Source organism: Malus sylvestris, chromosome 9 (genome assembly GCF_916048215.2).
Source record: "Malus sylvestris chromosome 9, drMalSylv7.2, whole genome shotgun sequence".
Lineage (NCBI taxonomy): Eukaryota > Viridiplantae > Streptophyta > Magnoliopsida > Rosales > Rosaceae > Malus > Malus sylvestris.
The window spans coordinates 34,605,234-34,617,242 of record NC_062268.1 but is presented as its reverse complement, the minus strand read 5'-3'; the positions used below and the strand labels follow the sequence as shown (position 1 = coordinate 34,617,242).

The 12,009-nt window shown below is 36.8% G+C and overlaps 1 protein-coding gene and 1 pseudogene across 1 annotated transcript in view; one reads left to right on the top strand and one right to left on the bottom strand.

The window, feature by feature from the left end:
* The window catches only part of LOC126582640 (uncharacterized), a 36,085-nt gene extending 29,012 nt beyond the window's left edge, over positions 1 to 7,073 (top strand). Inside the window, exon 2 of the mRNA XM_050246802.1 lies at positions 7,061 to 7,073. The gene's annotated coding sequence lies outside the window, so the exon portion shown is untranslated. The remainder of the gene's footprint in view (positions 1 to 7,060) is intronic.
* On the bottom strand, positions 3,931 to 10,027 carry LOC126582636 (aspartic proteinase 36-like; annotated as a pseudogene).
* Between the last annotated feature and the right edge of the window lie 1,982 nt (positions 10,028 to 12,009).

The following is a 12,009-nucleotide window of genomic DNA, read 5'->3' as shown; positions in this document are numbered from 1 at the left end:
TCCCGACCACCTCACGCTCCGCCACCTCCGACGCGAGATTGGGGTATCGCTTGAAATCAACGGGACCCGGTTCCGGCGTCGGACTCGGCCTCGCTCATGCTCCGCCGCGATCGGGTCGATAAGGAGTCTTCGGAGGTGACATGCGTCAGCACCGACAACGTGAGGGTCACCGGTGGGGTTGAATTCGAGGTGTACAAGAACAATGACATGGTTCTTCTGTGTGGGTCTCTGGAGCGGATGGAGGATGTTTGGCTCAATGGAAATGCAGGGGGATTAGAGAACGATTCGAGAACGGGGTGGAGTTAGGAAGAGAGATCGAGCTCTGAGACGTGAAATGAGAGGAGTCGGGACTCAGGATTCGGGAAGAGAGATCGAGAAGACTAGGTCTAGGGATTCGAGGGAGAGGGACTCAGGGAGATGAAGTTGAGGGAGAGTCTGAGAATCCGAGAGTGAGGTCTGAGGCTGCTGAGGTTGAGGATGCTTCTGGAACTCGGGACTCGGGGAAGGTTGGCTAGGGTTGAAAGTTGAAAACTTGAACTGACGGTTGAGATTGGATGGAGAGATGATATTAAATCTCGTCCGTCCAATCTAACACAAACGGGCCGGTCTGGGTACCCGAGGATCCTATAATTTTGGAACCGGCCTGCCCCTAAAACTTCAATTACCCGGCTAGCCCCGCCCCGATCTATTTTTACAAAACTAAGAACCTGCCCGTACCCGCCCCGTACCCGTATTACCCGCCCCTACCCGCGGGTCCAGGACCCGTTTGCCCAGCCCTACATGGATGCTTTCTCGTTTCTATACGAACCCTTGCATGTTGACAAAAGTCCAAGACTAAAGAAATTTATGTAAATGAGAGACATATCACTTATAGGATATAAACAACATCGAATAATTTGATCGTAGTGATGTGGTCATAAGTTCACCACCAATGGACGGATCGACAACCAGTGGTTAAGCTAAATTTATGATTTGTGTAAGAATTGGATCTTACGTATGTTGTCGGACGAAATGTAGTAACATGTTTGTAATGTAGTTTAACTACATACGTATAAGTTCATGTAAGGTTCTTTCTTTGATCAATGAGAGATTCATTCTTAACATGCCTCATTGCGTGTGACGAAGATATGTCTTCAATGTAGTTTAACTACATACGTATAAGTTCATGTAAGGTTCTTTCTTTGATTAATGGGAGATTCATTCTTAACATGCCTCCTTGTGTGTGACAAATTTGCAAGTCAAACACTTAGACAACACAAATTGGATGAACTGTAGTGCGTGTGCCTATTGGACTTTATACACGAGATAGCTAACTTTGATAGCATAAAAATGTTGAGTTTTACCATAAAATCAATTGACTATACAGAGAGTAGCTCAACTATTTATACAAAGTTCATTCTTTCATCAATATCGGATTCATTTCTAACATGTAAAATGTGGGACCATGATAGGACACGAGCTGATATTTCCTCATCCATGTACCAGATCCATTTTTGTGCAGAAAATTGAGATTAGAGTGTTTTCATTCATCCTTCTAGTTCTTCTTCACACCTTTGTTTGATTAATCTTTTGGGGCAGTGTATTGTGTTGCACTATTGCTGGTATTTACAATATTTTCTGCTTTGGTTTTCTTTGTTCTTGATATTTTTTATTTGTAAATCATGTTATTTTTTTTTCTTTCTTTCAATTTTAATGCTATTAATTATATCTATAGTATTTTCTGTCATCTCATAGTCGCACCGGTGGCTCTGACGAGAGAATTTGCCGCACATTGCATGTGAACAAGGGAGCACACCCCACTGGATGAATCGGCAATGTCATAGAAACTAAATGGAGTGTATGTTGCAGAAACAATTAGGGCAAATACCAAATAACGATATAGTAGTGAAAGAGAGAGAGGGAGAGAGGGGGAGAGTGAGATGGGATGGGTGTGGAGGTGGGTGATGTATTAAAATAGAGGCAAATTAAGAAATATAAAACAACAACAGATCATTTTTCCACCAAGTATGGCAAATTAAGAAATATGATGACAAAAAATTTTAGTTGGGTAAACTTAATTAAGAGTGGGTGCCAAAAAAGGTATCATATTTGCCATTTATCGTTTACAGGTCTTACTTGTACTGGGAGCCTAGTCACTTCTGAATATGGCACGCATCTAATATTATATACAACGATATATAACTATTGGTGTGAAAAAGCACTAAAATCTCATACATTAGAAACTAAAGAAATCTCATAAATTATGTTATACAACTTAATTCCATATCTGATTAATTTGGGACACCATTTTATTTAAAGTATGAAATAGAACTAATAAAGTTGGCAATCGGATTTGGCCGATTTCTTTCTCATTATGGTTCGGTAGAGTATATTGTTCGAACTATATATAATCTTAGACTTGGAAAAAACTAGTATCTTAGAATTAAGTTTTATAGCGCACTTCAAGTCCACAACGATCATGAATTTTCCCTTTAGCTATCAACAAATTTTATAGATATGGAGAAACGTTCACTGAAGCTAGCATTTCTCATTGTGCTCTTGATAGTTGCATTTGTGGGTAAGATACTTCTCTTAAATGATTGTTTTTTCATCCAAGTTCTCATATTTTCTTTACCTCTTCTTTTTTGACTATGCAACTTCTCCTCATACATAACATGTTAGTATGTTTTGAGTTAATAAAGTAAATATGGATGGTAGGTGTACAACTTGGAGTCGAAGCAGAAAACATACGTCTTCCTGGTGTATGCAACACAGTTAAAGACTGCTATGCTGGTGTTGTTTGTCAATGCAAAGATAAACATTGTTACTGTAATAAGGAAGGACTGAAGAAGTTCTTTTTGGAAGACTCATCTATCCGCTTGCAAGCACAATAGGAAATCCCATAATTACGTGTTTTTAATTCTCGCACTATATTATCAAAATAAATGTTTAGAAATTAAACTACTGAAATAAATAATATTGACTCATTACTATTATAATTTTAATTGGTGTGACTTTTTATTTCGTGCGAGTTAACAAAAATGCTCTTGAAATCCATAATGTTATGTAAATTATAATTTCAAATTACAAAAAATTAAGTTATAAAAACCAAATTATACAATGTTAAAATATTCAAATATTGATACACTTTACTTTTTATGAGTGTTGTTTCGCTTTTGCAACTGTTAAGGCCTCGCTACATGCAAATTGTCTTCTGGGTGCTTACGCGTTTGTCATTTTGTGACAAATCTTTATTGGCGGCAGGTGTTTTGTTTGGTGGCTGATTTGAACTGTACAATTGCGGTGTATAACCACCGAAAAAAAGTAACACTTTCATCCACTTCCCGCCGAACAAACCAAAAACAAAAGTAGCCAGGTTATTCGGTGGAATGCTTGAGACGGTCATTGCCGAATATGATGTCTGAAGTTCGGCTAACCATGGCTAAACCGCTAAAAACATCTGATACTCAATCCAGAAATATCGTTCAAATCTTCCATTAGATATTGCAAGCAAAGGAGGGAAAGTTAGGAGAGAGAGATGAGAAAGGGAGACTGAGCGGAGGGAGAGAGCGGGTGCTGGAAAGGTGATGTTTCATAATGTTATTTTTTATTTGGTTTTACTTGACATGATTTGGTTAAAGGGCAGTGTTCGCCTATTAGGGACCAACTATTTAGACCAAACATTAGTCCTTCGATCGAAAAAAATAAGGGCAAATATAAAAATGCAAGACAATAGACAAACATTAGTCCTTCAATCGAAAGATTGGGATGCAAGGAGGGCATGTGCCATAGTGGAAATCAAACACTCTTATGAGTTATGGCTCTCCTTACTCGGTTTCAATGCTCCTCCATTTCCTCAAACAACTCCCCCTCTGAAACCCCTAACTAAATAAAAAAATCGAAAAAATGGGATGCATAAATTTGATCTACGCGGTAACTGAATAATTCTTGCTTAAAAAACGTTTGAGTTTTCATTGATTGTATCATCACATCTATACACATAGATCAGTTCTTATCTAAACTCTAGGAGAGTTATCAACTAAAATTCAATTAACAACAATGGTTTCAAAAGGAATCAGACCACTATTAACACCCAATTTAAGCTCAAAAGAGCCGCTACTCCAGTTGCTAGATGCTGGAATTTCATGTCTCCTCCTAATAAGCTGCTGTCACTCCGCTGTCTTTCATGAATACCGACAGAGACATTTATGGGCGAGGAGCATTGAAAAGAAAAAGTATGAAATATGACATACTAAAAAAGGTCGTACCCAGTGCACAAGGCTCCCGCTTTACGCAGGGTCTGAGAGAGGTGTACTGCTAAAAAACTATATGGGAAATGAAACAAGAAAAGAATTTAGAACATAGTTTAGCTTACAATTGAAGTTTGCCCAACCCAACTGCTGACCAACTGTATCATAAACAACGATCTTATCTCTTAGAAGAAGATCTGCATTCGAAGAGACATGAGAAGTCATATTAAATGATTTTACATGTTAACTAGTGTTTTGTAAATTCACTAAAGAATTGAACACCATATGCACAGCTTGTTAAATTACCTCCGAGAATGTTGAGCCTTTTGTGAGCTTTAAGGAAACCCATGCACCACGAAGGAAGGCCATTCTGTAACACTTCCATTGCATCAGTCAATTAATATTATTTTAAACAAGAATTATTTTACAGAATGAGGTTGAGGATAAACTTACATAATAACCGCCATCAATAAGATACTCTCGTGGTTTCAAAACCATCGAGACGCCGCCAGCAAAATTCAGACTGACTGACGGAAATGCCTCAGCTAAACTGAAAAATAACGGACATAAATGTCATTCAGTTCTTTTGAGGACAGAGAGGGGTATACATAGATTAATGGAGACAAATTTCACTCAATTTTGTTTGAGGGAGAGAGAGCACTTGCTGATGGAGGTGCGATAGCACTGGTTTCCTGACGTTGAAACCACGGGAGTCACATGTTTAGAAGAAGCCAAAGTTATCTGCACAGCCAAATACAAGGGAGTCACATATAGTAATCGTATATTACTATACCCTTTTATATAAAAGAACTAATGGATCTCGAACTTACAGTACGAATAAAAGGTTCATATAATTCTTCTATAAGATATGCTAGAGTAGTTCCCGAGTCCACAACAGTTCCTCGTCCACGTGATACTTTGAACGCTGCTGGATCAATCGGCAAAATTTTCCCGTTAACAGCAATGCTCTGTAAGTAGATTGCATAATATGGCCGCCTGAAAACAGTAGGTAGAAATTTGTTATATTAATTAAACAAAAGAGGTAGTCACGGAAACTTTCAATTAAATCAAAGAAACAATTAAATGGAAGTACACGGATAAAAATTTACTTCGGGACAAGGGGAGTATAAACAATACTCGGCTCCAAAATGTCACCAAGTATGAGTATACCGCCACCATAGTCATCTCCCTTCAAACAGTGGGAGAACACGCTGGGAGTCATTCCTTGCGAAGACAACTGCGATAGAACAGACATGGGACCTTGGCTAAAGCCAAATATCCCATTGACTGAGGCCCGGGTCCCAGCCAAAAGTCCGGATACAGAAGTAGTACACCTGTTTCCAATATTATTCAAGGAAATAATGCAATTAACCTCTAATCCCTACAAGAAAAAGCTAGTTTTTATAACATTAAATTACATCGTTTTTAATGTTGTTAGTAGTCAATATTGGTAGCATTTGCGAACAACATCTAAGCTTATAAACCTTTGAACCCCAGAATTAATTCAAACATCTCAAGAACTCAGGTTTAAACTCATGGACAGGTGATGGTGGTCAGTTGTGTTAGTAATTGAGAAATCTGGTTTGTTTCTTTTGCTTTTGTCTAGTTTCAGTGTTCTTGGTTCTGTTTTTCCATCTCTTTTGTTGTATTTTCTGTTTTGATTCCTTTGTTCTTGATATTTTTATATGTAAATCATGTTATGGTGTTTTTTCTTTCAGTTTTACTGCTACATTTTGCTGTGGAAGCATGCGTACTTTTGATAACCTCCCTTACCCATTAAGAACAGTAAATCATGCAACTCGGACGCACTAATCAAGGAGCTACACATGCTTTACTTGTTCTTGAGTGTGGATGTTGCAGTGATGTTCTTTTATACTCTTTCATATTTTAATATGATTGATCAACTTGGTTATACTATTTTGTGCCATACTACTAAGTAGGTAAAGGGCCATACTGCTCCTACTTAATGCAAAGCTAAATATTGTGTAATACATGCTCTGATGGATACACAAGGGTTCATCTGTCAAATGAGCTTCTAAGTTGAGGAGAAGCTATTTGAAGGTTTCATGATTCCAGGCTTCCAGTTTTGGTTGTTACATTTCAAATGAGAATACAAGAACCATGGCTCTGCAGCTTGGTACTCTCTTTATCGATCTCTATATTTATCATGATACGACTGTTTGATTCTAGTTATTTTTGGTATATAACATGGTTCTTGTTACATGCCATGATTTCACATACACAGTTATTGGACCTTGGCCCATCCTTTTATGCTAGCAGTCAATGTGAAAAGCCGTTTAGCTTTGTCAATAGGAAGACAGCTTTTTTTTTTCCCCCCCTCAATTTTTGCTCATCAGTGGTTATAGTATATTTGGGAGCAGCCTCTCCATAAATGGGGGTAAGTCTAGCCGACATTCACCTCTCCCAGACCCTGCGTAAAGCGGGAGCCTTGTGCACTGGGTACGACGAGTGGTTATAGTATATAGGATTGAAATAGTTATAGAACATAGGATGGCACTGTTACCTCCAATACTTATTAAGGAGCAGATTACACAATACTTCATATCTTGAGTTAAGTTTTAGCGTTTTTATATGTAGTGGTTGAATCATTTTCTTTGCACCGTCGTTCAAGGTTGTCTGACACATATTTGATTGTGCTTTTAGAAATGGAAAGTCTACCTCTCCTAATTTCTAATTTTTGTTTGAAATGGCAATGTAACTTTTCTGTGTTATGGAGTTAGACGATTAAGGCAAGGGTGGTTTTGGCCAAATAAAAAAATGCAAGGGAGGAAGTGCTTGTTGATATTAGAGAGATGGCAGATCAATTGCAGCTTGTGTTAGTGGTTTTTATGAACTGAAAGCATAAAGGTTTGCATTTTATTGGTTTTGCTTCATCTCAATAGCCTACCATGCATTTTCATTACATTTGCTAATTTCCTAAAGTCTACCACCTTACTTGTAGTGAATAAACAGATGCAAAAAGAAAGGTTAAAATGATACTCACCCGAAAACAATGGGTGCTGAAGATTCCAGTGCAACATAAGATCGCACTGGAATAGTGTCAAGATGAAGCACATCTGATACGAGAAAACTGGTGATGCGATCTCCGCCGGAATATGTCATATCATATTCGCACCGGTGGCTTTGACGAGAGCATTTGCCACACATTGCATGTGAACAAGGGAGCACCCCCCCCAGTGGATGAATTGACAATGTCATAGAAACTGAATCGATTCTTTGAAACATGTTGCAGAAACAATTAGGACAAAACCAAAAAACACAAGATATAGTATTGAAATATACAAACAGATTCAATGCAACAGTAAGCTTGGATTCTCTCTCAATGCTGCAACAAGGTTTCAATTTTTGTAGTGTTTATGGGCTAATTTTTTTTTCCGGTTTCAAACGATGTGGCTAATTAGGAGAGTGTGTTTTTGTACATATATATATATATATATATATATATATATATATATATATATATATATATATATATATATATATATATATATATATATATTTGGGGCAACCATGCCTAACGATTCAGATTGTTGAGGGAAGACCCAAATTAGATGTTTAGGTCGTTGAAACACAACGTGAAATGAGCACTAAAGGAGGTCAGTCGAGTGTATTTGAGTGTATATTGTTGGACGTAGGACCCTAATCCAGCGGTTAATAGGTCTACACAGTTTTTTTAAGGATTGTTTGGAATATAAATAAGATTAGGATTTAGTTAATAGCTATAGCTTGTACCCCAAGTAAAGTTAATATATTCCGGATTTCCTTGGGGAATAAGGGCTTCTAATTTTATCCTATTTGGAATGAGATTTGGTGTATCAATTATTCTTGGACTGCAAGGATTCCTAATGACATTATTATGGGAAGATTCATTAGGGTTAATTCCATATAAATACAAGGCTAAGGTCCCTGCTCATAACACACAAAAACTCATATGAACATCTCATTAGTTCGAGTATAAAGGAGTGTTAAGTGTGCAGAAGACTTTGGTCAACTAACATATTATTCCGCAGGATTCCAATACAATTTCCACGATAAGGAGAAGTACATGGTTGAGCCTATTCTACATAAAGATGGTTCATCTTTCCTACATGCCATGTTGACTTCGAGTACTTTATCAATTGAGCATAATTTATGGAGAGGTTAGTGTTTTTAGTTGTTTATGAAATAGATAAAGTATTACATATATGACTATTCTAAATTGAAGCTCAGTGTATGTATGTGTGTGTGTTTATATATATAATCCATTATTTTCAATTCCCTATTCTGCTATGATAGTCCTCTGTTCATTGTTCTGCACTAGTGATGTGTGCTTGCACTGCTTTCTTTTCTTATTTGCAGGGATGATGGTTTTGCCAAATATTTGTGTTTTCTGTCCATTTTTAGTTTCAAATAAATAAGATTCTCTTCTTTTGCTAAACCGAAATCGTAATTATCTTTCTTCCATATAGGTACTTTTAGATGTATTCGTGCAAATTTCCTTTGGCATCACCAGAGTGTCAACATCTTCGATTAAAGGGATCTCCCTCTTGTATGGAATATGTTGATTAGTGTGGTCTAAACTTTTTTTATGGAGCACATTATTTGGTTTATTTCTAAAAAGCTTGATGATAAATGTTAGGATTGAAGATATACTGCAGAAACTAAAAAGGCTTTACATAGCTTATGGCAAGGCAGAAGAGAGGCAGTCTTAGCCCATTCTATGGGTCCAATTATAAATGCTAAGTCATTGGCACTAGCCATTTGAATAAGCTTGGCTTCTCATACATGCAAGATTGTACGTTAAACGTTTGGAAGTAGGATTGCAAAATTGATAGCAAACAATGGGGAATACAAAGAAGAAAGAAATGTGAACTTACTCCCAGATCAGTGAATCGGGGGCAATTACTGCAGGAACTGCAGGAAACCCAGAACAAGTCACTCCCCGTGTCAAGCAACACATAGAACTCTCTTGGCGAAGAGCCTATTTTAACTTTCGTCACATACACCCTAGAGAGAGTCATAAAATCATGCAGCAAAACTAGTTATTAACTGTTTTTTCAGAGAATAGTATGATATTTTCATTCATCGAAAAATGGGCATTACAAATAGCGAGCTTTCTTAATAAAAACCATCCAAAAATGATTAAAGTCAATTAAAAAAGCTACCCGATGTGTTGAGGATGGCCATAGTAATCCTCATACACGACTGTAACATTGATTAAGCCGCCCACAACTGTTTTGAAGACGTGGGCGTGCCTCGAAAGGTCTCGAGCTCGGAGCTCATTCAGTCGAATTGGGTGCCTTGACGGAAACGCTCTCTCTAGAGAGAAAACATTCCCGCGGACACCAAAGAACGAAATGAGGAGGGTGGCCAAAAGTATGTGAGCAGTCCCCATCGTATAGTGCAAAGAAATCTGAACACATAAGAAAATTGTGTTAGGGTTTTGAACAAATAATGGTACTAATATTTAGAGTTACAGTCGTTCTATTAGGAGGATTGGCCAAAAAACCTATAATCACAAGCAGCATCTCTAGATTGAGTTCACTAAAATTTAAAATCAGCTGCTACCAGTTAATATTACAATGATTAAATACAACCGAGAAATCAAAGATCATGAAGCATTTTGAGAGTTCATGATCTAAACTATGCAGCAAGCAAATGCACCCGTGTGTGTGAGAGAGAGAGAGAGAGAGAGAGGAGTTACAGAAGAGAACGAGGAGTTCTGGACGATGTGTGTTTGGGGGAGAGAGACGGAGTTACAGCAAATTTGAAGCAACAGGAAGAGAGAGAGAGAGAGAGAGAGAGAGAGAGAGAGAGAGAGAGAGAGAGAGAGGAATAGGCAATGAGAAACCGAGAGCGTTCAAATGAAGGACTGAAAAATTAGTTTTTGGTGGAGAAAATTGATGAAGGTGGTAGTTCAAGGTGGTTTCTTAATTTTTTATAAGAATAATGTTAGGGATATTAAATTTACAAACTAAATTAAATGATATGTTACCAATAAGAATAAGCACATTTATCAATGCTTAAGTAATAAACCAATCATTAACTTCCATGTTCTTTAGTTTCTAAAATTTAATATACCTAGCATTACTCTTTTTATAATTACGATTCTCCTTACTTACAGACTGACTGTTAGAGAGAGAGAGAGAGAGAAGAAAAGCCTTTACCGAAAGAAAAAAAAGAAAAGAAAAGCCCGGGAAAACTTTTTTTTACCTTCTCTTTTGTGTTTAGGTACCAAATTAAGTTTACAAACCAAATGATGTGTCACCAATAAGAAATAAGCACGTTAATTAACACTTATTAGTAATCCAATTATCAACAATCACATCATTTAATTTATAAATTTGATTTCCCTAACGTTATCCTTTGTTTTTTTATCTTTGTGATGCAAAAGTGAATTTTTACTGCAACCCCCCACCTTCGACTTAAAATGGATTGGACAGAGCTTTAATTCCACTGTGACAAAAGATTTTTCAATGTGCCATAGTACCGTGTACTGAACATACTGAAAAATTTCTCCACGTTGAGAATCAGAAGGGAAAGGGCGAAACTTTAGTTTACATATCGAGCTTTGATCTAACTTTGTGGTAATTTAATTAATACTACATTTGCAATATAAGAAATAGTACTACTCTTACGGTATATACTTGGGGATTATTCATACTTTCTATCTTATTATAGAATAACATAATCAAGGTAGAGAAGAATTTCGGGTTTCTATTTTCTAATGCTATTATATAATACTAAGTCGGATCGGATTAGATATAATCTACATTTGATATACAAGCAAATGGATTATATATTCTTGGTTAGTTTAACATCACGTTTTACTTATAAAGTGGTTTTTCATGCATAAAATCTAAATGAAACAAATTTTTGCCAACAAAGACTGAGTCTAAAAATTTGTTAAGTTCGCTAATTACGTGTTTAATTCTTTTTTTTTTTTGGCTACCAAATTGAGAAAGCATATATCCTTTTCTTATTCATATAGGTCTGCAATATTGTTGATCATCAAGGTGGGAATGTATCAGAATCAGAAGATAAGCAGTAGAGATAGAGATCAGATGGAGAATTGTATTCGAGTGGTAACCTTCCAATATCTACGACTTCTTCGCTTTTACTTAGTTAAATTTTTTTTTTTAATGATACCTTTTAATTGGAGATGAGATCAGAAAGGTCACTGCTTTGGCCCTTGGGTTGGGACCCAATTTCCAGAAACACCTCATTCAGCTTTTGAGTTTCTTTTGCCTAATTACAAAAAGAAAACAGGCCTCATAATTATTTTTCAATGAGGAACAATTACTCCCTATCCCTATCCTGTTAAAGCTTACTTGCAGCCACCCCTCCCTTTCTACCATAGCGTTTGCTTGTTTGCTTGAAGCTAGCTACCAGACGCTGAAAGACAGTCGTACTAGTTGCATCAATAAAAACTCAGAAGATCCACAGAGATACGAAACAAATAAAAACATGATCTTATTATTTGATTGTTTTTTTATTCCCTCTATGTTGTCTTCGTTGTGTTGCAATTTGTTTGATTGGATTAGCACATTCCTGCCATGCTGGTATGCATTAGTTTGTAGGACTACTTTTTCCTTTTTTTCAGGATCTACTATAGGCAATTGAGGCGTACGAGTCATTAACACGTGCATGCATGCATTTAGGGTTCAGCAGAACCAAACTAGGGGTCCATGTACAAGTTAAAACAGAGAGCTATAAGTTAACACGTGTATTACAACCGAAACTTATACTAATTAAGATTTTTAATGTTTTAAACTTATAA